The sequence below is a fragment of the Pleuronectes platessa genome, chromosome 1 (genome assembly GCF_947347685.1).
Source record: "Pleuronectes platessa chromosome 1, fPlePla1.1, whole genome shotgun sequence".
In the NCBI taxonomy this organism is placed as follows: Eukaryota; Metazoa; Chordata; class Actinopteri; order Pleuronectiformes; family Pleuronectidae; genus Pleuronectes; species Pleuronectes platessa.
In genome coordinates this window covers 14,651,923-14,677,303 of record NC_070626.1, presented here as the reverse complement: position 1 = coordinate 14,677,303, position 25,381 = coordinate 14,651,923, and the positions used below count along the sequence as shown (strand labels likewise).

At 40.0% G+C, this 25,381-nt stretch overlaps 1 protein-coding gene across 1 annotated transcript in view; it reads right to left on the bottom strand.

Moving 5' to 3' along the window:
- The window catches only part of esrrga (estrogen-related receptor gamma a), a 131,486-nt gene extending 106,414 nt beyond the window's left edge, over positions 1-25,072 (bottom strand). The window contains exons 1-3 of the mRNA XM_053428483.1: positions 24,517-25,072; positions 24,006-24,046; positions 21,827-21,879 (exon numbers count right to left, since the gene is read on the bottom strand). The gene's annotated coding sequence lies outside the window, so the exon portion shown is untranslated. The remainder of the gene's footprint in view (positions 1-21,826; positions 21,880-24,005; positions 24,047-24,516) is intronic.
- Between the last annotated feature and the right edge of the window lie 309 nt (positions 25,073-25,381).

Here is a 25,381-nt window from a genome sequence, read left to right as displayed (position 1 = left end):
TTCTTCTTCCTCCCATTCTTCCAAATCTTGCCCTCTGTCAATTTCTCTTGACACTCTTTCACCCTCCTTTGTTTCATCTCCCCCATCTTCCCTTGTGTGCTCCCTTTTCTCACTGTTAAACTTGGAGTCGTGGGTTTGTGTTTGTTTGTGTATGTGTGTGTGTTTTTGTGTGTGTGTGTGTGTGTGTTAACACTGTGTTCCTAACAGGGTTACACTAAAGGCCTGGAAACAAAAAGCAGCTCTTTCTTTGAAGTCCAACCCAACGTTCTATAGGGTGGAACTGTTAATCACTGATAACCCTGCAGCATCTCATCTCTCCTTCTCTCCCCCGGTGTCTCACCCCCACTCCTCCATTGTTGCCCTGCTTCCCTCTCTGTCTCCTCACCTCATACCTCTCTCCCCTTTTTATTGTCTTTCTCTCCTCCCTGTCTTTCTCTCCCTCTCTGTGTTCATTCAGTCGGTTCTCACGGGAGAGTTAGCATCTTGTCGTGGTGTTTAGCTGATTACCACTGGTGTGTGTGTGTGTGTGTTGTGTTGGTAGGTACTGTCAGTGGTGCAGCAGTGAGCCTAGTGGTGCCAGTAAAGCAGATTATGAGTTGATTTTGGCGAAGGCGGCTGGTAATTCCTTTAAACCAACAAAGCTGTTCCATTAGCCCCCCGCTGGCGCGCTGAAAAACAGACAGTGTAATGTTCCCAAAACACACAAGTACACAGCTAAACATACACATACACGTCTGAAACCAAGTCAATTTGAAAGTTAGCACTCGCTCACTGTCCCATAATATTGAAGCATTCACTGCAGGCATATTATACAACCACACACACACACAGAATCCAATACACACAGACATAGCTAAACCCTCTTTAAGCATGTTCATTTATGTCAGTACAGGCAAGTTGCAGATGAAACAGCAATAGAAGTTGAAAGTAGTTGCTAACAGCTCCTTGCACTTTAGGTCTGTATCGGAACTTTTACCGTGGAGCAGCAGCAGCAGAAAGTGTTCAGCTTTCATTAAATGCTACTTTTATCTCTGATATAGATGTTAAGACAGTTATCTTGACGTACAAACAAGAACATGAGAGAAGCTGAACTTCAAATCACAGAGATTCAGTTCTGAGGGAGGAGCTTTCTCTCTGGTCACCAGCACAACTTGTGTTAAAATATCAGTTTAACATGTTTCAGGGAGAAGATGATCACACTCTAAACATGTACATCTCCTACCTAAGTGTTTTTCTATTCTACAGCCTGTAAGTGTAAGTGTGGTGTAAGTTAAGGTAAATAATGGGACTGAAGTCTCCAAAGTTGGCGCCACACATTATATGGATTAATTTGTAATAATTATTTGATTTAGTTGATTCTCTTTAGGATGAGTACCATTAGCAGGACTTTCATAGAAAGTAGATTTGGGCTCTATGACCATGCTGCTTTTGGATACAAACACATTCACACACACACAGAGCAGAGAGAGAGAGACTGGCACTGACAGGCTTACCTCTGTCATGGGAGGACTGGTATCCCCAAATCAGCATGGCCAAACAGATACACAAGTGTCAGTGTGTGTGCGTACGTGCATGTGTGTTGAGAAGTCTCTGATGGCAAGGATTAGGGACTTTTGGCTGTCTCAGTCTCTCAGTGAAGTACCAAACAGCACAAAAGCATGGTCTCTCTCTCTCACACACACACATAACATCCTAATGCTGGATTTTAGGACCAAAAAATGCCCAATTAACACCAACTATGTGAGTGAAGTAATTGCAAGTAGAAACGGTGAATAGCATTCTTCTGTCTCCATACAACTGCCTTAATAATGTTTGTTTAAAATAAAGACAAACAGAAACTATAATGTTAAAGTTAATACTTCTATTGCTGCAGTAAAGTGAATGTTGAGCATCGATATTCCAGGAGACAACCCTCAGCAAAAAATGAGAGAGAGAGAGAGAGAGAGAGAGAGAGAGAGAGAGAGAGAGAGAGAGAGGATAAGATGAATGTTAGAGAAAGAGGGAAGGAGCACTTAACCCCTGTTTAGTGGGGGCAGGTCCCTGTGGTAGTGGGGGAAGAAGGTCCCTGCACACGTGCATGAGGAACACACACACACACAACGTATATGCACAAAATCATTTTTACGCACCCTGTGCATCTAGATGTGGACACTTCTGTGGTTTCAATTCTTGAGGGGGAAGTCTGTACCAGAGAAGATGTCTCACCCTAAAAACCTGTCAGTCTCCCCTTCTCTCACACATTTACACAAGGGACTCAGTTTTCCAAAAAACGATGGTGAAGAAACAAACAAATAATTGTAAAACACCTAGGTCTACAAAACTGCTGGTTATCAAAAATGACAACCATTTTCATACCTGTGTGTGAATGTACACGTGTAGTTGCATGACATTTTAAAACAATTCACAATACAATACAGATGGAAGAGACACAGAAATACAGTCAGAGAAAAAAGAGAAAGAAAAAATTAACCAGACAGAAAGAAAATCTGACACATACACACAGAGTAGAGAGAGAGACAGGACGGAGAGAGAGAGAGAGAGAGAGAGAGAGAGAGAGAGAGAGAGAGAGAGGGCATCAATTATTTAGTGAAGGTAACGTGAAGCTTCCTTGGATCAGGCAAACTGCTGGCTCTTCCCCAGAGAAAAGAGAATGAATTAGGGTGAATTTATTAGCGGCTGTGTGTGTGTGTGTGTGTGTGTGTGTGTGTATGTGTTTGTGTCAATACAGTCCAGGCATCTTCGTTTTCTGCTGTTGAATGTGTAGCTAAACGCACGCAGATACATGAGCGCGCACAAACACACACTCTTACACACACACAAACAGATCCTGAGAATCCCAAGCCTGTTTCCAGGTTCATTAATAAAACAGCAGCTCTTTATATGTGCTCTTCCCCTCGCTGTCTTCCCTTTCATCCTCTGTTTGTTCACACACACAGTGGGATTTTAGTGTGTGTGTGTGTGTGTGTGTGTGTATAAACTCCGACTGGGATTAGAGGATGGCCCAACTGTTTGTTCATCAAAAAAAAATCTGATCTCTCTTTCATCACGGGTAGAGGAGAAACCACTCCATTCAAGCTTTTCTGGGTATTTATAGGTAAATTCTTCCTGTTGTTTCAGAAATATGCTAAAAATTGTTTACCTCTACTGTTTTTTTCTGAAAGGATATATTTTGAGGATTATGGAAAAAGCAATATAATATAAATCATTTGACAAATTGTATCCAACAGTCACACATATAAAAACAAATTTGTAAATTATTTATTTAGTCAATATTTTCTCTTTATTATTGTATGTAGTTGTTTTTTCTTTAGATCACTGTCAAACCAAACAATTAATAAGTTGTATAGCTTTCATTCTCTGTATGTATCTGTTTTTCAGTGGGTTTATGTTACGGTTTGAAGGAGGAGATGGACCCAGGATGCAGAGGTTATAACAAAAGGGGATTTAATATACAAAAAGGTCTTAAATAAGACAAAAACAAAACAGGAATACTAACAAAAGTTACACTGGCGACAAGGCGCACGGAGAACAAGGAACGAAGAAGCAGGAGAAGCTGGTCGAAACCGCAGGAGCAAACAAACCATTTCTCACGACGTGGGGAGAAAACAACTAGTACAACCCGACACCAGACAAAGGGAAACAGAGGCTTAAATACCAAGCAGGAAGGCCGGGGCAATTACACCAGGTGAAACACATAAGGATTGGAGATCACAATCACAGACAGGAAGTGAGACACCGAGAAGCTGAAACAAGACAGTGAGAGCAAGGCTACAAAATAAAACAGGAAATAGAGAACACAAGACAGAAAACCAGAAACCTAAATGACTGAGCGTCACAGTTTAATCTGAGCCAGATCATACAACAATGATAGCAATAATAACTTCCATACAGGAACAGTCGTAAACAGCTGATAAATTACTTAATATAGATAAATGCTCTTGAATCAGCTCAGAACTTGGTATCGGCCGATACAGTATGTAAAGTCCAGGTATCACATCAGTATCAGGAAGGGAAAAATGGTCAGGGAACATCTCTAGTATGGGTTCACTACAAAGTGCTGCTTTGGTTTCCCTCTAACCGTCTTTAGTTACACCTGTATTTCTCTCCCTCACACACAAGGATACACTTTCTACATAAACATCTGAGCAGCTCTGCTCTTGAGAGGAATCATTCTGGTTTAAAGTGATGGAAAATATGAGTCAGAGCATCACCTTCCCGGGTCTCCTCCTCTGTCTCCCTTTGCCTGACTCTCAGTCTTTCTGTCTCACCTTTCTTCCTTTTTCTCCAACACAACTCCACTCTTGCATCACACCTCTATCTCTCTGTTACATCATCTGGATGTCTCACATCCTGCCAGTCTTTATATTTTACTATCGTTCTCTTTTTTTTCCGGCTCAGAAGCAAATTCCTCAATTCTGCCTTTTTGTCAATTCACTGGATGAGTCATTACACTTCCATGACTGTAAATGCCCCTGATTTGCTGAGGCAGTGAGTTTAAAGACTGCACTTTCACAATAAGCACCGCTGTATTAAATCTACTAAAAACGACTCACTCACTGAGAAGTCAAGGTGATTTTATTGATGAGCTGAACAAATGTTGTGGGATGAGGTGCCTCAAACAACCTGATTGAATTTAGAAACCTCACATGTGCATTGAGATTCCAACTCTGTCATTTGAACAAAATAATCAATCTATTCATTTAGAACATAGGACATATATTCTAAATGAACTAAATTATTAATGAATAATTAATGAATGAATTAAACTGAACTCACAGATGCAGCAGCACATGGCTCGTACTACAACACTGGACTGATACTTCTGAATCACGTGAAATCATGATACCTTAAATTTGCATAATGCATGCCATGCAGCTAGTCGGGCACACCCTCTAACAAAGTCTGCCACTGGAAGCAATTGACCAATTACAACAGAGTGGGCCAGCTGACCAATCAGAGCAGACTGGGTTTTATCTTGGGGCGACTTAAAGAGAGAAGAGCTAAAACTAAGTGTTTCAGACAGAGGCTGAAAAGAGGAGCTGCAGCAATGGCCAGTATGAGAAAAGTTATGTTGAACATCATTGAACATTAGAGCCTTTATACCTTTCCATGTAACCAAATCAGAACTATGAGCCTGAATATGAAGAGAGTATGTCTCCTTTAGTAACAAAATTAAATAATTGAAAAGAAAGTTCACACATCTAGTGTTGTTGTATAATCCAACATGATAAAAAACATTAACACAATTTTTTTTGTCATTTGCACTTCTGATGTTTCCAGATGCATTAAGGATCGCTTCCTGCATGTCAGAGGATATTTCTCTAGAAAGACAGGCTAAAGATGAAGTAGCTCTTGAAATAGACACAGGTTTAACAGTGTTCAGTCATTTGAGTTGTTAACAAAGTTATTTTCTTATAAAGAATTGAAATTCAAAATTTCATCTGTTCTCGATTTCTCATTGCCATCGCCAATCTCAGTTCTTTTCCTCTTCCTTAAGCTCATTCTTGCTTGTTGCCTCAGATCTTTCTTTCTTTCTCATCATCATCTCTGCTGTCTCTGCAAACCAAATGTCTTTCTCTCCACTGTTTCTTTATTCCCTCTGTCTCTGTGTTTTGTTGTTATAACTGCATTTGGAGCATCAGCTGAATACCAAATATAAAACTGTATGTGATGTATGTAAGCCTCATGTAGGATTGTGTACGTTTGTGTGTCTGTGTGTGTGGTATTTGTGTTAGTGAGAATTAATGATTGTCTTAAGTCTGTGAATACATATGGCTGACTCAGTGATTCTGTCTCCAACACAGCAGCTGCATCTTATCTGCACCGCTCTGAGTGTGAGTTTGTGTGTGTCTGTGTGTGTGTGTGTGTGCGTGTGTGTGTGTGTTTGTGTCTGTGTGGTATCTGGAATAGAAATCTTAACAGTTTTCCACATTAGAGAAGAGGAAACGTCAGAATGCTATTGTAAGAGATCCACTTCCTGTCCGATAAGCAAAAATCTTCCTCTCCTCCTCTCACTCTCAGACTCTCAGATACACACACACACACACACACACACACACACACACACACACACACACACACACACACACACACACACACACACACACACACACACACACACACACACACACACACACACACACACACACACACACACAGAGATACACACACACAGAAATCCTGACAAGCTAAATTGTCTTTTTATTTCTTCTTCTCTCCCTCTCTCCATCTTTTCGCCTTCGCTCTTCATCAGTCACTGTTTCTTTTTCTTTCTCTAATAAGCGGAGGTTTGCTGCTGAGGGCAGACAGGGCCGTGCAGATGAAAGAGGAGGGAAGACAAGCACTCAGACAAGAAGACAGAAAGAAAGGGAACAGCGAGTATATGACTGCAAGAGCAAGATTGCAAAACAGACAAGCCAGATCTTTTTTGTCTGCCGAGTGTCCATATTGTGAATAAAAACTGACAACTGCAGCTGTAGAAATCAAACTACATTATGTGTTTGTTAATTCATTTGGACCAAGAACTGAAACGGGACAAAGAAGTGACTGTTTAAAAAGCTTTAGAGCAACTATGAGGATCATTTCAGTGTTTAATTATTAGTTTCAATGCCTCATCTTAGTTTCAATTAAAGCTGCAGGGACATTTGGTTCCTATTCAATGAGTTGAAATGTGCAGCACGGGACAGCAACAAAGTACAACCAGGTCACCAATGCCATGTGGGGAAGCCCTCATCATACAGTAGGTTCAGATACAGACTAGTGAGGAAGGAAAAAGCTAAATTCTATAGTTGCAAAAAATGCAACAATTGCAGATTATTCTAAACAAGACATAGGAGGTCAATCATCTGTCCTATGACTATGAGAATGGATGAGAAAGAACTGAGTATAATAGAGTTATATAATAAGTTTCCATAATAATCAAATCAAAAAAACTTGAGGTGAACTACTTTTAAAAGCGTAGCTTGATACAATAATGGATAGAGACAAACAATCCTACACATATCCAGCTCTAATAAAAGTAAACAGAAGTACTGATAGTAGTAGTCTGATAATCAGCACCAAATTGAACAAACTCATAGTATTTCCTGCGAAATTATTCTGCAGACAAACAATAAAACAAGGGTACAATCAAAACAGCCTTGGTGGATGAAATAAACAATTAAAAAAATGGAGACGTTGATAGAAATATTGCCTATTATAAATAATCATTGCGATTGTTCTGTTTATTTCAGACTCTACACAAAACTCTACACACTGCAACTGTAATTCATGTTGGCTGCAGTTTGTGTCTGTGTTGCACTTTGCTTAGCAGGTTTAAACTGACCCACGTGCATCATCCGTCATTTATTCTTATCCTCTTTTCCTCCCTTCTTCTGCTTCCTCCTTTCTTCTTCTCCCTTACTACTTTCTCTTTGCTCTCCTTTTCCTCTCTACTCAGATCTCCCTTCCTCTCCTCTGCCATCCTCTTTCGTCTTCTCTCTTCTGTCTCCCTCTTCACCATTACCCTCTCTGCTCTACCTGTCCCATTCTCTCAGTCCCTTCACTTGTTTTACGCATGCTTTCCTCACTTCCTCACCTAAAACTTTATTTCCATTCCCATTGACTCATCTACTTGACCTCTGTTGACCCTTAGTGTTAATCATCATCGTAAGTGTGTGAAATATGTCCCCCCCTGTGGGACTAGTGGTGTGTGTCTGCAGTAACACAAATTAACTCAACATGACACCCACTCCAACCTTCTTCTGTGTTTCTGGTGTAAAGACCACGGCCTGTGGTTTAATGGTGTTAAACCAGTCAAATTGGCTGCTAACACCCCCTCACTGTTTCCAATGAGGAAAGTTAAATTTGCTTTAAGAGTTCAACATTACTTCCATGTGTTGTGTTGTGTTCATAATGCTGTTGAACCTTTAAATATACTGCTTTTATTGAAACACATTTAACAAACTCAGCGTGTACTCAATCCAGAAGTAAATACAAGACATAACGCACCAACTCAAGAAGATACTAGTGCATTAGTGCAATGTGTTAAGATATTTCATTTTCATAGTACTCATCACTGATCGACTTGGGGCATCTTTAAACTAAAATTATAATATTATCTGGTTTCTGACAATTTTAGATCTTCAACTTAACCAATGAATATATATATGCTTATGTGTTATCTAGGATATTTTAGCAATAACCTATTGTTATCCAAACAAGACTCTCTCTCTGGAGTTATTTTGTGTGTGTGTGTGTGTGTGTGTGTGTGTCTGTGAGTAGGGGTGGGGGGCTGCATGTATTTGCCTCTGGGTCACAGTAGGCCCATCTGTTGTAAACCAAACTGAATCAAACACACAGCTAGAAAAAGCCACCCTTAAACCTGACCTTTCCATACTCCTTCTGTCTCACACACACAGGACACAGTCATACTCATGCTTAGTCTTACTAAAGGCAAAAGGGCTGCAGTCAACAACATCTAGGTTGCTGTGCAAGGACACTAAATGTGCAAATATAAGTAAAGGGGAGGCATTTTTTTCTTGGTGACATCTAAAAGTTGTCGACGTCAAAACATGTTGAGGCATGTACAGTATAAACTATGTCACTACCCACCTTGTTTATTATTCCTACTAAACAACTAAGATACAAGTCACAGTCACCATCCACATTTCCAGACAGGCCCGATCCATAATGCTGAGTCTGTGTGGACCCATTGACAAACTGCAGATTATTTAGAAACAGGAAAAATATATGGAACAAGGCCGATTTTCTTCTAGTAGGATATTACAACCAAATCTGCAACTACTCAAGTTTGTTTCAACAGAGCCACCAGATTATTTGGCCACGAGTATAAATAAATATAACACTACTACTTATAATAATACACGCAGACATTTCTTAAATAAATCGGAACAAAGTAAAACATTTGATCTTAGTTTTAACCAAAATGCTCGGCACTCCAAGAGCACTAGCTAAACAGGTCTGATATCATTAACACTTGATGGAAAACTTAAGGAGTGTTGCCCAGTTTCTGACTTCTTTTCTCATGTTTGACTCCCAGAGCTACTGCCATTCACTGGAGTTAGAGCTTTGTTTTTAATCAGTGGCTGTCAACATTTCCTGGTTTCCCTGTCAGTAAGCTGACAACCAGCTTGCGATTAACCTTGGATATGGTTATGTAATTTATTTTGCTTACTTGTGACCATAATTTAAAACCAGAATTTACTATCATGCCTTCTTTGTACATCGTGTTTCAATTGTAATGCTTTGGTTTCTTGCTCCTATGTGAATGTGCTTTTATTAAGTCACTTTTGACTAAATCATAAAAAATGTTTGCCACTGCTGAGTAAATAATTGGACTTTGATTTTTAATAAATGGTTGTTTAAAACTAGGTTTAGCATAAATGTACCAACCCCTCCTGACACCGAACATCCTCGTGAAACTGCCATAGTGGAGCATGTATACACTGCACTACATGATCTACTTCAGCTGACGTGTCGTCTTGGCCCTTAAACAGCATTTTATTTTGACACTGCCTTGGGACAAACCATAGAAGCTGCACCACAAGCTCACTGGACTGCAGCCTTTGTAAGACAAACTAAATTAAGATGAGAAATGTAGGTTTTCTAGCTGCCAGAGATCAGGGATAAATGTGGAAGTCTACAAAGACACTTCGCCATGTTCAATGCAATGCTGCATAAAGACATTGGAATGGGGGATGTGGTTTAATGAGAACGTATAGGCCTATTTAAGATTATGATATAATACTGCTTTTGGTATTTCTTTTAAAATAAGCCCTCACCATTCTGGCCATATCAAAGAGAAAAAACTTTTTAGCCTGACTGTATTTACTTTCTTTTCATACAGCAGCAGAAGTAAACCTTTCCTACTTTCTGTAAAGTTCAAACAAACATCTTAGAGTAAAGTAAGAGGGATTTGGAGTAGAGAGGAGCAGTGGAAGTATGACAAGACATTAGGTATGGATGCTGTTTTCTCTCTGTGTTTGTGTTCTATATCCTGAGATGGGAGAAAAGTTATGAATATGCATAAAGCAAAGCGCCACACGCAGGTGACATGCTTGACTTGTGTTACCGCTGCGAACAACTGCACCAGACAAATGTTTCCTCCATCTCTTCTTCCCTCATGAACAAGAGAGTGAAGGGAGAGTAATCTCATGGGAACACGCCTTTTTCACTCGGTGGATAAAAAAAAACACACTAATGATGCAGGCAAAGATGCACAAAGCTGTGGAAGCTCATACACAAGAAGAAAAAGACGACACGAATATATACGCCCAACTGCACAATCACACACACAAAAGCTTGTGTGCCCTCCTTTCCAACTCATTTAAAGTTTGTTGTTATCTCGCCGAGGAGCTGGATATGCAGAGTACATATAGTCCGACATTAGAGTAATTCAGTCTCAAACAGAATTTTAATATGTCACTCTCATTATCTCTGACAGCTCAGGTCAGATCTTGACACATGAACAAGATCTTCCTCAAGTTAAAAGTCAGAAAACTCAGGCTCTAATCCATCTTGTAGCAATATTTTGGACAAAGATAACTCTTGACCACATATTACATTAACACCAAAAATGACGATAGCCAAGATCATGAGACGACCAAAGCACATATGCTATTAAAGATGATGATGAGACATTTGACCTCAACCCCATTGTTTAGGTCTGATTCTGATTTCAGCAGAATGTGAGAAGAGAGAACAGAAGAAGATGATGTGGAGCAGACTTGGCATCTCTCCAGGGAAAACCCAAGAATTCATTTAACAAAAAAGAATATCCCTGGAGAACAGAGAGAAATAAGTTTATTTTGAATATATGCTAAAACGGGACATTTTTTATCTTGATTCAGCAACAAAACAAGATATATACGGTAAAGTCATCGAATAGGAGAGAACTCCAAACATATCCAGTGTCTGAGGGAGATCAGTGTGTGTGGAGGGTGGTGTGGGTTTGGTGGCTGCTTGTTGTTAGGAGGCTGATTGAAGTTACCATAGGAGGCAGACACCGCTGATAACGCATGGATGACAGCAGCATGTGCAATTAAAAAACTAAAACTGATGTGATTCGGTCTGATTGGTCCGTGTAGTATGAAACCGTAGAGTAGAGCCTGATGTATCTGTTAGCTAAAATAAATTGGCCAATCTGAGCCTTTCACAGATATACAGGTAAATGATCAACATTTATATTTGCAGATATGAAAACTTGTATTTTACTTTTTTTTTTTGTGCAGTTTTTAATAAATTGTGTCATAGCAAATGGTAGATTGTTGTTGTTATTGTTATTAATAAGGTGTTTACGATGATCAACAAAATGTTTTAAAAAAAAGAAACGTTTTACATAAAATGTATTTCTACCTCATATCGGTATTGGCACGACCTCTCAAGAATCCAAATTGGTCAGGTAAATAACAACTAACATAAAGACAGAAGTTTTTATGATGCTACGTACATTTTAGAGGGCCTATATCTAAAGGAACATTTTCAGCTGAACCGTTGCCAACATACTTTAAAACATATTACAATGAATCCATATCTTTATGATATGATCCCTTACATAGTGAAATGTTGACCATTTTCAGTGTCTCTTCCAATGAGGAATCAAATTTATTGTATTTCTTTTGAAACCATCAGGACATATACTGCTAATGATAAATGTGTTAGAACCAGAGTAAACAAGAACGAAGTGTCTTTCTTGTCGGTCTTCGGCTGTTGCAAATGTTTCAATTTTTGTGGCAGGTTATGATTGGAGGAGTAAAAGAAGAGGCCAGGATTCACAATGAGAAAAAAACAGAGTTAACAGAAAAGGAAAACAGAACAGGAGGTGGTACAGAGGGGATTTGGGGAGAGGTGTACAGTGGAAGGGGTGAGGAAAGACGAGGGAGGTGAGCGGGGTCAGACAGTGGGAGGAAGCTAATATCTTTATTTCCTGGTGAGGTGGGACCTTGCATTTACCCCTGAGGTCAGTGGTCATGGACAGGGTCACTGGGGGTGCTCTGAGGGGCAGGGGTATCTCAATACAGACGGAGAGGGAGAATATCTATACAACAAAAAAGAAGTGGAGGGAACAAGAACGAGAGATGGAGTAATGGGAGGAAGAGGGAGAGAAAGAAGAAGGGAGACCTAGTTTGAGTCAGGAGGGGAATGTGCAGAGGTGGAAAGGTTGAGAGCGGTTGAGGAGGTGAGGGTACTCGAGGGAGAGAGGGCACGCACCCACGCACACATACACACACATGAAATCTGTACACATGAAATAACTGTAAATCCACACTATGACTGCAGAGCGGGTCTTGTCTTTGCTTAAACACTGTAAACATGTGTCTGCATTTATCTGCACACTGTATTCCTGTGTTTTCTGTGCATAAGTCGATTGTTTATGTGTGGATGTGTGTTCCCTTGTCTCCAGAGGCTCCGCCAACGCAGCTGGCAGATAAATACAAACGGATTCAATGTATGAGTCTTCCTCTGGAGGATTGTTAGCAGTTATCCTCTTGAACCGCTTGACTTGCTGCCTTTTATTGATGTAAATCGCGTTTGTCAAATACTGAACGATAAATATCCAGTCTCCACCAGTCTCTGTGGCTTACTGGCTTTTATTCCAACATGTAACTGCATTACCAGCAATCACATGAATTAACACTGACAAACGTGGTGAGATAAAACAGTTACTGAATGTCTGTTATTGTTTCAAGCCCGTTCTGTTTTTGCATTTAAACACTCAGATTGACACTGTTTATTAAACAATGTAAAATACATCAAACACTTTATGAGCTTATAATTTGTCTTTTTTTTCTGTCATTTAGAATAATTGCTTGACAAGAGATTGAAGATAGCAGTAACACAGCAGCTTCTTTAGTTTCATCTCTTGCATTCAAATTGATTTCTGATTCATATCAGGGAATTATTAAACCACTTCAACTAAAGCACAATACATGATGTTATCACTCTAAGTATAGTCATTTAATCAAGTTTGACTTCTTTATAAAAATGGCATTTCCAACTTTTAGCTGCCATTTTCCATACGTTATATGAGATTTTACAAGGTTGGGTGTTAGGTGGAATTTCCCTTTAAATTGTATTTAGTATATCATGTGTTATCTGTGTAATATACAATATATGTAATATTAGAAGGTAAATCTGTCTTTTAAACCTGTCTTAACCTGTGTATGTGTGGGATATTGTGGATCTATGTGCATAATGTGTGATTTGAGAACTTCTGTGCAAGTTCACAGGAACGCGTGTACTTTATGAATATGTATTTTTTTTTTTTATGTACGTGTATGTGCAGAAACGATTGTGTTCAGTTCAGTTCTGACATCTATTCGTGTCTAGTTTGAGTTATCCCTGTCTTGATGCAATCAGTTAAAAATATCCCTTTAGCTCTTAAAAATAAAAACAGCAATAGCACCATGTCAATATAAAGAAACTCTTGATTAATTTTGGGAACAGCTGAAGGAACGTGGCCTGTGTGTGTTCAAGAAGTCATGATCCATGAAAACAGCGGCCAACGTGGCTGAGTGAAAATGTCAATCTTTAACGTTCAGTTTCTCTAACAGCAGTTGTGACTGTATTTGTAAATTTTGGCTGCTCCATCATCACTTAAGCAAGCTCCTGAAAAAAGAATATTTCATGATATATTATTATATTTTGTATTGAAGTATCTTCTGGAGTGTGTTGCTTAGTTGTCAGGAGATACCAGGGAGTCACCAAGCTTCATTATGTCCCTTTACAAATACATATGGTTCCCTCACAGATGCTTTCTCAAAATTATATTTTTTTGTCCGGCCCTTAAGATTTCCTTCAAAGAATTACACACTCCCTAACCACCATCACCCAGAACTAGGCCTGAAAAACTTGGGCAGTACCACCTTATTTTACAACTTACTGACTCAGCAGATTATCTGGATGGTTTCAGCAAACTGTTGAACTCTATTTAGGTCCAACTGGAGAGTTTTAGTTTGATTCAGCAGGCTGTTAATATGACTTTGGTTTGAGTTTCCTTTACACTGTATTTTGGACTTGATCTGGAGTTATTCTTGTTCCTGGTCTCACTACTGGACATCTGTATGACTGAATGTGTTTCACTCAGCTATAAATATGAATGGCCTTTCTGCTTGGCCAGCCACGCGGATTAGCAACTCTTCCTGCCTTTCCACTGGACTCAAAACACACTGCAGCACAGGTCTCTCTCACTCCGGATTAGCAACTCTTCCTGCCTTTCCACTGGACTCAAAACACACTGCAGCACAGGTCTCTCTCACTCTGACACCCACCCACCCACCCACACACCCACACACACACACACACACACACACACACACACACACACACACACACACACACACACACACACACACACACACACACCTAGCACAACCTGTTGGGTTCCAACAGGCTTGAGTCGGGTATCCACACTCTAGGGCATAATCTTTTACACAGCTCCATGTCTATATACAACAAATACTCTATAGGCTACTTTATGTTAGTTTCTATTTTAGTGGGATGTAAGGCAGACTTGTTCTAAATAAGATGACAGATTGCTCCCTACAATGATTTCTCAATGACTTTAGCCACTTTAACCATCAACATTATTGAATATCATCTTTAACAGAACACTTCTAAACTGACCATTGTAAATTACATCCAGGCCTTAAAGCCCATCCAGCCTATTTATATATTTTCCACTGCTTGAAAATAGCACTTAAATTGTAATACATGTAAGATCTGGTTTCAATGAAAATACTAAGACTGGTATATGACACTCAGCAAAGGAGAAAATACACAAGTGACACACACACACACACACACACACTAATGTGCAAGCATACACCACTTTGGTCTCTGGTGAGCGAGAGAAATTTAAAAGGGAGTCTGATTAAATTAAGCCAGTTATGTCTTCTTATCACTGGATTGAATGTATCAATATATTTGCACTCACTGGTGTTATTAATAGCACCCAAGAGGCAACTAGACACTGTGGCGTTGGGTGACAAACAAATCCTTAAGATATTAATAGAAGGAGATGGAAAAACTACAGTCAACAAGCAGAGAGAGCTAAGTAGAGAGGAAAATCCTGACTCTAACACTTAGGGTCAATAACAAGATGGAGATGGAAAACAGTGGTCGGAGCCATTGGGAAACAATATTTCTACCCCTGTTTGTTTATTCATTTCTTTGTTAACAGGATTACGTAAAAACTACAGGACAAATTTCCAGGAAACCTGGTGGCAAGATAGGACATGGGCCAAGAAAGGATCCGTAAATTTTGGGGGTGGACTTGGACAAAGGGGCATTTATATCCTATTTTTTTGAGAATAAATCAATGAAGTCTAATGCTGATCTGGCAAAGTTTTGTTAAATAAAAAGGTGTTAATGCTTGTGTTGGACAGTCTAACAGTGTAACACGCTGCTTAAAGTTTACTCCACTTGAAAACCTTTGAAAGGAAAGTGTCATAATAACCAAAAAACAGTGATAACCACATTAACAAGGAGACCTAGATCCGTAAACCATCATTAAATATTTCTCAAAAGTTAGGGAATGTTCTGCAGTAACATTTTAAGGTTGATTTGAGTCTGGCCCTTGTTGGATGTGGTAAAGGTTTTCTCACAGAGAGGTGATAAATGATAGAAGAGCCTGTGAATATCCATTTCAAACGTACCAACAGATCAAACTAGGGCAAAGTGCACAAAAATACAAACACAGAAGTGTAGCATACACCTTTGAATGTGAAGGGTTGAAGAATGTGCCGCACTCTCGTCCTTCCCCCTTTTTGTTTTCCATCTAATGGTTGGTGGTCTGTTAGAGTACCAAGAGAAAAAGCGAGGAGAGGCTGGCAGTGTCATGGTAGTATCAACTGTGAAGCAGAGAACGAACAGTCCCACCTCTCCTCTCTCTCTCTCTTTCTCTCTCCCTTCGTTCTCTTTTTCTCTCCATCCCATTACTTCAGGCTATCCCGTAACCCTGTGCACTCCAAGCCTGCATTAGCTACATACCTTACCTAGGTTAATGCTGAGGAGGCAAACGTCAGCTCTCTTGAAAGTGCTTGGTCACAATTGAGCCAACAAGCACCACTCTGTGTCATGGCTCCCTCTAAACAATTAAGTGCGAATGATGAGGGTATTGACATGCAAACCAGTTCTTAATTATCTTTCAGGAAAAGTGCAGCAGAACGTCAAGAGAAGTGCACATCTAGTAACATCATCATCTGGGACATTAACACATGGATGCACTCTGCTATTTCTTCCTGCCATGATGTTGACAGTTTGGTAATGAAGTAGAGAGTCACGGAAATATTAACAGGAGCCGAAGCTGCAACCAAACACGACAATGACCCACTCTAAACTCTTTGTTTAGAGTGGGTTAATACAAACATTTCTATTGCTAATTAACAGAGATCCTAAAAAGGCCTGGAAACATTGGTTCTGATAAAGAAAAATGTGTGCAGGGCAACTGGCATGTGACTTTTTTGCTAATTTTCTTCCTATATTAGTGGCATCTAGTTATCATTTAGCTGCAGTTTTATCCAGAGCAATTTACAATAAGTTAATTTAACCATGAGGGTACAAAGGTCATATTGGTCCAACTGCCTCACCTCGCCTATCAGGGATTCCTACATTATATTGCTTTAGACAATCATGGTAATTAATTCTTATCTCTAAATATTTTTAAAGATTATGGGGGAAATAAAATAAAATTTTAAAAAACTTTATGGGAAAACCTACATTAGATTACATGACTGGATTTGACCCCTGATTTGTTGCAGCATTTTCATATTGCAAGGATTTAAATAGCGCAACGTCTGCTGGGCAGAGCTCTGTTTTTCTTACAGAACCGAATGTAATTTTCTGGATATTTAAATATTTTTTTTAAATAATACAACAGATAATTGAATTGAGGTGCCATGTAAATCAGATTAATCACTACCTACTGAAGCACCCACAATGTACATCTTAGACTGATTTATAACAACGTAATAACACATGAAGACCATAGAATGCAAATTGATTAAATTTAACTCTTCAAGTATTCTTGATTGGGTTAGGGTTATGCCGTTTTGGTAAATTTCAATAAACATGACCAAAAAATATGATCAAAATTCTGTGCTATTGTTTTTACCAAAAAGATGATCATGAGACAGAAGGAAGGATCTTTTCTACGAGCAACACCAGGCAATGTCCCATCTATCTTTAGTAATTCCATGAATACAGTGCTGAGGGGCAAAACATGCTGTCCTCCTGCTAATGAAGCTTTCAGCCCTGCACCACAACCACACAATGACAGCTGGCAGGGGAGGGGCAGGAACTACACGCCATGAAATAAGAGGGGGTAAAAATTGATTAGCAATTTTCATTTGCGCTAAGCTAAACAAAAGAAGGCTGCTGCCCTACTCTGCATATCATCATGGGGTGGGAGAGGAGGAGGAGGAGGAGGAGGAGGAGGGTGGTTGGTGTTGATGGTGTTGGGGTGAGGTGGGAAGTGATCTTTTAGAGCTCAAGGCATCTATTGTTTAGTTTGAGATGATGATGTTGTGAAGGGGCAAAGGGGGGATTCGGGACCAGGACACAAGGGGACTGGGATGAGGAAGACAGTAACAAGAGGTGAGGCAGACAGGAAGAATAGTGAGGACAGAAGAACAGGAAAGAATGGAAAGGGAAGAGGAGGAAGGGGAGGGACGAGGAGGGAAGTTGGGGGTGGAGGTAGTGGGGTTAAAGAGAGTGAAAGAGAGGGCCGGGAGAATTGGAGCACGGAGAGATAGAGTGATGGGACACATGAAGGATAGGGGATGAGAGAGGGAAGTAAAAGGGTGAGGAAAATAAAAAAAATGCAGGGGTCGAAAAAATTTTATTTAGCGTCAGAACAAACACTGATTATCCCAGATATAAGTTGCACATGCATTTACATCGTTGGTATTGGTTTGGGGGCTTCTGGTGATGAAAAGGGAAACGGTAATGTGACGGTGGAAGTCTGGAAGGACAGAGGGAAGAGAGGGGGAAAGGAGGGAGTGGAGGCAGTGTCCAAGAGTTCATGACCAATTCTGAAAATTAAATCTGAACCAGCACGGAGCCACAACTGCTGGGAAACAAAAGCAAAGTGGCAAGGGAACAAAAAACACCCCCTTCACACTTTTAAGATATTAAAGCCAGTGAATACAGAGGCTCTGACAATAGAGAAATTTGCCAACACTATGGAAAAAAACTGCTGGACGTGTGCAGTACTGAGGCCAAGCCATGTTGTTGTATGGGCAGTTTTGTTGAAGGCTTTTTTGGCATGACCAGGACACATGATGACTTATAAACAGTGACACGAATACACCTCTGTATCTGTGTGTGTGTGTGTGTGTGTGTGTGTGTGTGTGTGTGTGTGTGTGTGTGTGTGTGTGTGTGTCTGTGTGTGTCTGTGTGTGTCTGCAAACACACACACAAGCAGTAATAAATGCAAAAAGGGCAAGAAAAATAGCAGCTGGTAAGTGAGTGAGGGGGAGAAAAAAATCAACAACTTTTAACCAAAACACTGTAAACAACTCTAAATTTAATTTTCTGCAAGATTAAGCACAATAATGACTAGCTTTATAAAAACCCATAACTAATGGCTTCCAATGAGCCAATCTATAGGCATTGATCTGCTCAGTATCTCATTGACTTGCACTGCAGAGCCTATAAATGAAGGAGGGAAGAAGCAGAGGGAGAAAGACAAAAACAGGATGGGGGAGCACTATATGGTAAGTGGTGAGAGAGAGGAAGGTGGTTAGGAAAAAAAAGGGTGAGGATGAAAAGAGAAGGACAAGAGGGTTGATGAGACAAGAGGATGACATGTTTCTGTTAAGAGAATACATTGAAAGTGAGTTCATTTTTATATTTAACACATGTAAGGAAACATAAATGTCATGTCCAAATTGAGAATATGTGGAATAGAAGAGTGAAATTTGACCATCTCTCTGCAGCATTAGGAGCCAGATCCTCCTTTATACAACTACTTGTCTCATTTTTTATAATAGCTGATGTATAAACAGCCTTTACATCGTCTATATAAAAAGCTCATGCACTATCAAATGATCACATCAGGTGTAAAGTGGAGTAGTAAACAAACACAATACTGCACGAGTCATTACCTCCACCAAGGAGGTTATATTTTCTGCTTGATTTGTTTGATTGTAAGCAAGATCAAACAAAACCGACACCACAGATTACCACAAAACTGGGGCAAGGATGCAATATATATTCTTTTTAAAATGTGAGATAAAACTTTAAAAAAAATTCATATAATTTATGGATCTTGATGGGAAAAAAAAGCACATTTAGGGAACTGATATCTATAAGGGCTTGATATTTGGTGCAGCCCGATTGAATTTACGGGGACTGTTGGGGCTTTGTGGAGGTAAGCGCCACATTAGTTTCCATATATCACTATATTTAAAGATTATAAAGAATATCAACAATAAAGTGGTTGCACTAATCCTGTAATAAAAGCACTATGTTTTATCAAATCAAGAGCAACGAAGCTACATATAAAACAATAAGTCACAATAAAAATCATCATGATATTTTTTAAAGGTTATTAAGGCAATTAGCTATCTAGTGGTATTCTACATTCCTAATCCTACACTTGACAGCTTTTTAGAGGCTCAGTGATGAAGAACTAAAGGTGGTGGCATGTGACGAGGAGGAGGAGGAGGAGGATGGAGTGAAATTAAACAATCCTCTGCTGAAAATGCACAGAAGCTTAAATCCGGAGAGGGCTGCTTGCGGTAATCCCCATGGATTAAGCTTCTAAATACTCCTATTCAAGCCAATTAATTCATGCATATATCTGTTTCCAGCTCTTTTCATGTCATTTAAGATGATGGAGGGCGACTTCCTGGGAAATCAGGAGGAGGCTTGATATGTATCTCCATTAATGCACGCGGGGCTCTCTCCTCAGGACCATGTGGATACGTACATCCTGATGTAGCACACACACAGAGACTACAATGCTGATATATACATTAAGGTTTTAATGGGTAAATGACAGGGGGAGGGTGTGGAATGAGAGGGGCCTCCAAAAGTTGACTGACTTATTCTGACAGCTGAATACTAATCACGAGATCAACCTCTGGCTAAATCTACAGGATCTCACTGGGGATTCTGGCTGGGAGAAGCATAAAAAGGATTAGCAGTAAATACAGAAGGCTTAGAGAGAACAGAGACACCAGTGGACCGACTCAACTACTTGAAACAAAAGGTTGAGGAGGAGGAGGAAGAATCCAAGGAGGAGGAAGTGGACAGTAGACAACTACATTGACCCCCGAAAAAATGTATGTGAATGGCAGGAACGGAGGGAAGTAAGGACAGATGGAAGGAAGGAAGGAAGAAAGTAGCAAGCAAGGAGGGAAGGATGAAAGGAAAGAGGGAAGGAGGGAGACAGAAGAAAGAAAGAAAGAAAGAAAGAAAGAAAGAAAGAAAGAAAGAAGAAAGAAAGAACGGAAGGAAGGAAGGAAGGAAGAAAGAATGGAAGGAAGGAATGTATGTTTACGTGGTCTGGTGTGATGATATTTCATTTCCTGTTTGCTATGGAGCCACTAATCATATGTTTTCCCTAATGACATCATCAGGGCCAGAAGTGGACTGTCGTCTGTAGTGCTTGAGAAGCCTCAAGTCTCTGGTTACCAGTGTGTGTGTGTGTGTGTTTGTGTGTACAAGCATGCTGGCAGGCAGCGTCCGCTCCACAGAGTATTAATAGGAACTCACATCACCCAGAAAGGCTACCAGTTAAATAGAAACTCACATCAGGCCAGAGTCATTGATCAGATTACAACCTGCAGACGACATCTAAGGCTTGGGGTAATTATATACAGTAATCTGATTACCCAAACAGTAGCTAAAGTTACCTCAGATGACAGTACACTTAGTTGGCCAAACAGGTATAAATGTGAGAACAATCAAGAAGTGCCATCGGCAGATGTTACTGCAGGTGGAACTGATGTGTGTTTGATGACATCTTCTCAAACCTGTGCCACTCGCTGCTTCAGAATCAGCATCCTGGAGCATCCAGTGTCGAACTGACACGGCCTGTGTGATCCATGATTTAGCCACTGGTCTCATCAATAGCTGTACATAGGGTCCACGACACCTTTATAGTACTGACCCAAAAATTCCATGATAGTCAACATGTAAATGACTCATTAAACTTGAGTTCACTTTGGAAAGATACAACTTAAAGAATGGAAACAACTTCACATCAGAAGTTTCAGAGCACAGGGGTCATTATACCTGCTGGTCTTGGTCAGTGGACAGTGTCTCCTCTGCCAATGCTAATGTCAATAGAAGGTACGGCAGAAGAACTGATCACAATTAATAAAATAAATAATTAAGGTTCAATCCACCCCCTGGGGGAATTCAGGTTCTGCTAAATCTGCACTATCCCATATTCAGGAGCAGTTGGAAGTAAACATGTTGCAGTCAACCAGTGACCACACCTGAGGTCAGTGTGTAACATGTCTCAGAGAAAACCGATGTAAACACAACAGAACATACAAACTCCTCAAAGTGTCAATACTGAACCTCAGAATGCCAAAGACAAATTTGCACATTCTGATAAAATAGAAAACTAAATAGTATTAATTGTTATATAAGTAACTAATTTAAAATTTTTGAATCCAGAATTTTGATGAGGGCAAAACTCATCAAAAAACATAGACTGTTTTTTGATTATTAAGAATAAAAACATATTTACCTGCCACAAGTATGTAAACTAATTTACCAATTACATATTTATTATCAGAGTATTACACCTTGTTACTGTCTTGGTGGTTTAACTTGAAGGCTGTGATGTTGAGAGCACTGCTGATCTTACCTTATATTCTTCTACTCAGGTAACAGCTGTAAGGTGTGTTCAGTCCTCAGATACTGTAATAAGGTAAAAATAAAAAAAATCATCAACACTGGGAAACACTTCTAGCACATTATACTAGATCAAGTAAAAACAATGGGATACACGTGGTAGGAACCAGTACAACACTGACCAGCAGCTTTTCAAGACTTTTTGCGATACTAATCCTGACATGAATGTCAAACGTGCACCTTCTCAGTCTTGCATCTCTCTTACTCACAGTTGCAGGCTCTGTCTCTCCTTATCTGCCAATTCTCTCTCTCTCTTTTAACATCCAGTCTGACTTTCTTTCACTCTGATCTGAAATCAGTCCCTGCGATTGGTCGACCCAGCTCGTGCACTAACCAGTGACACGCTTTAATTATTGAGCGGCTGACCTCAATTGGCTGACTGGGGCTGCCTAAAAAACACACACAACACACAGAAACACATACGCACACAAACACACACACACTACTACTTACAGGCTCACCCTGGGGACAGTTTCTGAAGTCTAAATATATACTGTGAACAGCATCAACTCTGCCTGTTACTCATCTCACTTCATTGATGCTACGAGCAAATTAGTTATGATAAGATAGATAGATAGATAGATTGATGGATACTTTATTAATCCCGTGGGCACTGTTAACACATCATACCATATAATAATATGCATACAAAATAATTCAATCTCAAATATATTGAAAGATGTCTCATTAAAAATAATTTTTTTGTGGAATCAATTTAAGGCTACCTATTTTTACAGGGCAAGGCAACCTTAAATTGCAGGTACCTGTGAAGACTATGGTAAATGGAACTGATGGAAGCTTGCAAAGCATTTTCACTTAGTAAAGTTCCCTTTTTAGTTTGTTTTCTTGTAGTTTGCCAGAGAAACAGTTTTAATATTCTGTGTGAGAAACAGGTTGTTTCAGTGGTACTCTACTGTAAGTTGTAAGTAGCTGTTTCATATTTCTAGAGAGACAAGACACGTACTGTGCTGTTGCTCTGCTGCTTAACAAAATGTGGTACATGCATTACGAATAAACAAATGTATACAACTTAGAGTTAAAGATTAGTGTTTCAAATTTATGTTTTAAGTTAGTAGAAATACAAATATAAAAAGAAAATTCTGAAGATTTAGCATTAAATCCTAAAGACATACTTTTCCCCATATTGCATATTATACTGCTTGCAGTATATAGTATCAAATAACACAGAAAGAAAAGTGGTATTACATTAACAATTAATGCAGACAGACAGCAGCTTAACAGCTATAAAAAAATATTACTGTTTATCACAGTTCATTTGACCGGGAGTAATATACTGTATATATAGTTTTACAAGGGTTTCCTTTATGGGTACAAGGTGTTCAAATAATCTACATTTATAATTTACGACACCACACTGATTGGAGACATGAATTCTTGGATACTGTGTCTTTCATAACTGGCACAACAAGAAAGAGCAATGATATACATCCTCTTGTATGCCATCTATGCACTTGGCATGCCACCATTTAATATATAAATATACCACAGAGAGTATGATCTATGTCACACTTGTCTCCCTACAACTGATCAAACACAGAAGATGATACCGGATATCAGATATACACGTTACTTCATAAGACATGATGCAACTAGGGCATTTTTAGATCAGGGTGTGACGGAATCTCCACCTGGATTATTCAGTTATTTTCCACTAGTTGCACTTCACAGAAAAAGTGAGAGGATAGGGGGATTTTACCTGCCTGCCAACCCTATGACGTCTCCACTGTTCTGAGAACACTTTTGGACAGAGTGACATGTTGACTCTCATTATACTTTGATGAGTGTAACCCAACTGGGCTCCGTGGCATGCTGTGTGGCTTGTGGCCTATGATAAGTTACAAATAGTTCAATGGGTCACACCGCTTGGCTCTGATTCCCAGACCTCGCAGGGCTTGAACTCACAACCCTCAAACCACGAGCCTACTTCACGTACAGTAGGTGAATTCAAATAAGTTTGGAAAGAGGCCAGATTTTTCGAATGGGTTGGATAATCAGGTAACAATCAGGCATCAGTTATTTGTTGAAGTTTGACTGTATATAATCCTCCTCCAATACTCAAAATAATAACAGTTTAGTTTGGGGCCCAAGGTCACATTTTAACGTTGACTCACCTCAGACTTTTTCTGCATAGTTACAGGTGGTTGCAGTGTCACTGAAAATGTCGCAGATATATATAAGTATCAATTGATTTTACTTTATTACAAATTGCTGTTGCACTGTTGATGATGAAAATGTAATACTGTACATTTACATGCTAACATGAGCAAATAGACATGCACACATATGAGTGCAGTCAAACAGAGCACTCAACATGGAGCTTCATGCATGCGTGCCTGTGTCTATTAAGTTTGGCAGAGTTTCTTTGGTCCATACGGCATTTTGTATTTGCCATAATCCCCTGTCAGCAACACTTAGGCAGGCAGACAATAGCGGAGAAGATCGGCAGCCAAACCCCTTCACTGTGAACTTGGCAGGTCAGCGTGCGAAGCAGCAGGTTACACACACGCACATGCACACACTCAAACAAACAGTACTGTACATGTACAGCCATGCATCGCAAACGCACAAACACCAACACAAAGAAAAACACACGCATGTCCCGCTGAGATGCACGTTACTCACACCGTCTCCCGGCTCTCTTCAAAGAGTTGTGGTGCAGTTCTCAAGGACACGGCTATCTGACATCCCCTCTCTTCCTCTCTCTCTCTCACTCTGGCATACTCTCTCTGCCTCTCTCACACTCTCTCATTTGCTTCCCGATTGCAGGACGCTGCAACAACAGATGCAAGTGTGTCGCCTGCCTTTCTCCTCTCCTCTTTATCCCTTCCTTTTCCCTCTCTCCCCTTCTCCTCTCCTCTCGGTCTGCAGCTGAGAGACAGAGCTCATTCTCTCTAAGCCATGTAGCGTAGCTTCTCTCTTTTTTTCCAAGTGTCGGGTAGTGTGAGAATGAGGAGGCAAGAGAGAGAAGAATACAGGAGGGAGAAGGAGGAGAGGAAAGGGGTGCTGGACGAACTGACCAAACTGATGTGCCACTTCAGGACACCAGAGCGCTGGAGACAGTCAGCCACAGAGAGTCGTACTGCAGAAAAGACAAACCGATTTACTGCACAGTAGCAGCAGCAGAAGCATACAACCATACAATGTACATTTAGAGAAGAGAAGAGAAGAGAAGAGAAGAGAAGAGGAATAGAGAAGAGAAGAGAAGCAAAACTAGGGGAGGGTGGAAAAGAGGAAGTTAAACTATTCCCAAAAGGCTTGCTGTCTTTCCTGAAAAACGGTCCCTCCAGGCAGATCCAGAAAGAGGCAACACAAACAAACAGAGCAGAAACAAACATCTATCTATGGAGGAGGGGGGTCCAGTTTCCCAACAACATTTGCCTGCAGCTTTTTTGACAGTCTTACCAATTCAGCAGTTTAACAATCGTGCTTAAGAGAGGAAAGGAGAGGAGAGGAGAAGAGAGGAAAGGAGGAGAGGAGAGGAGACCTT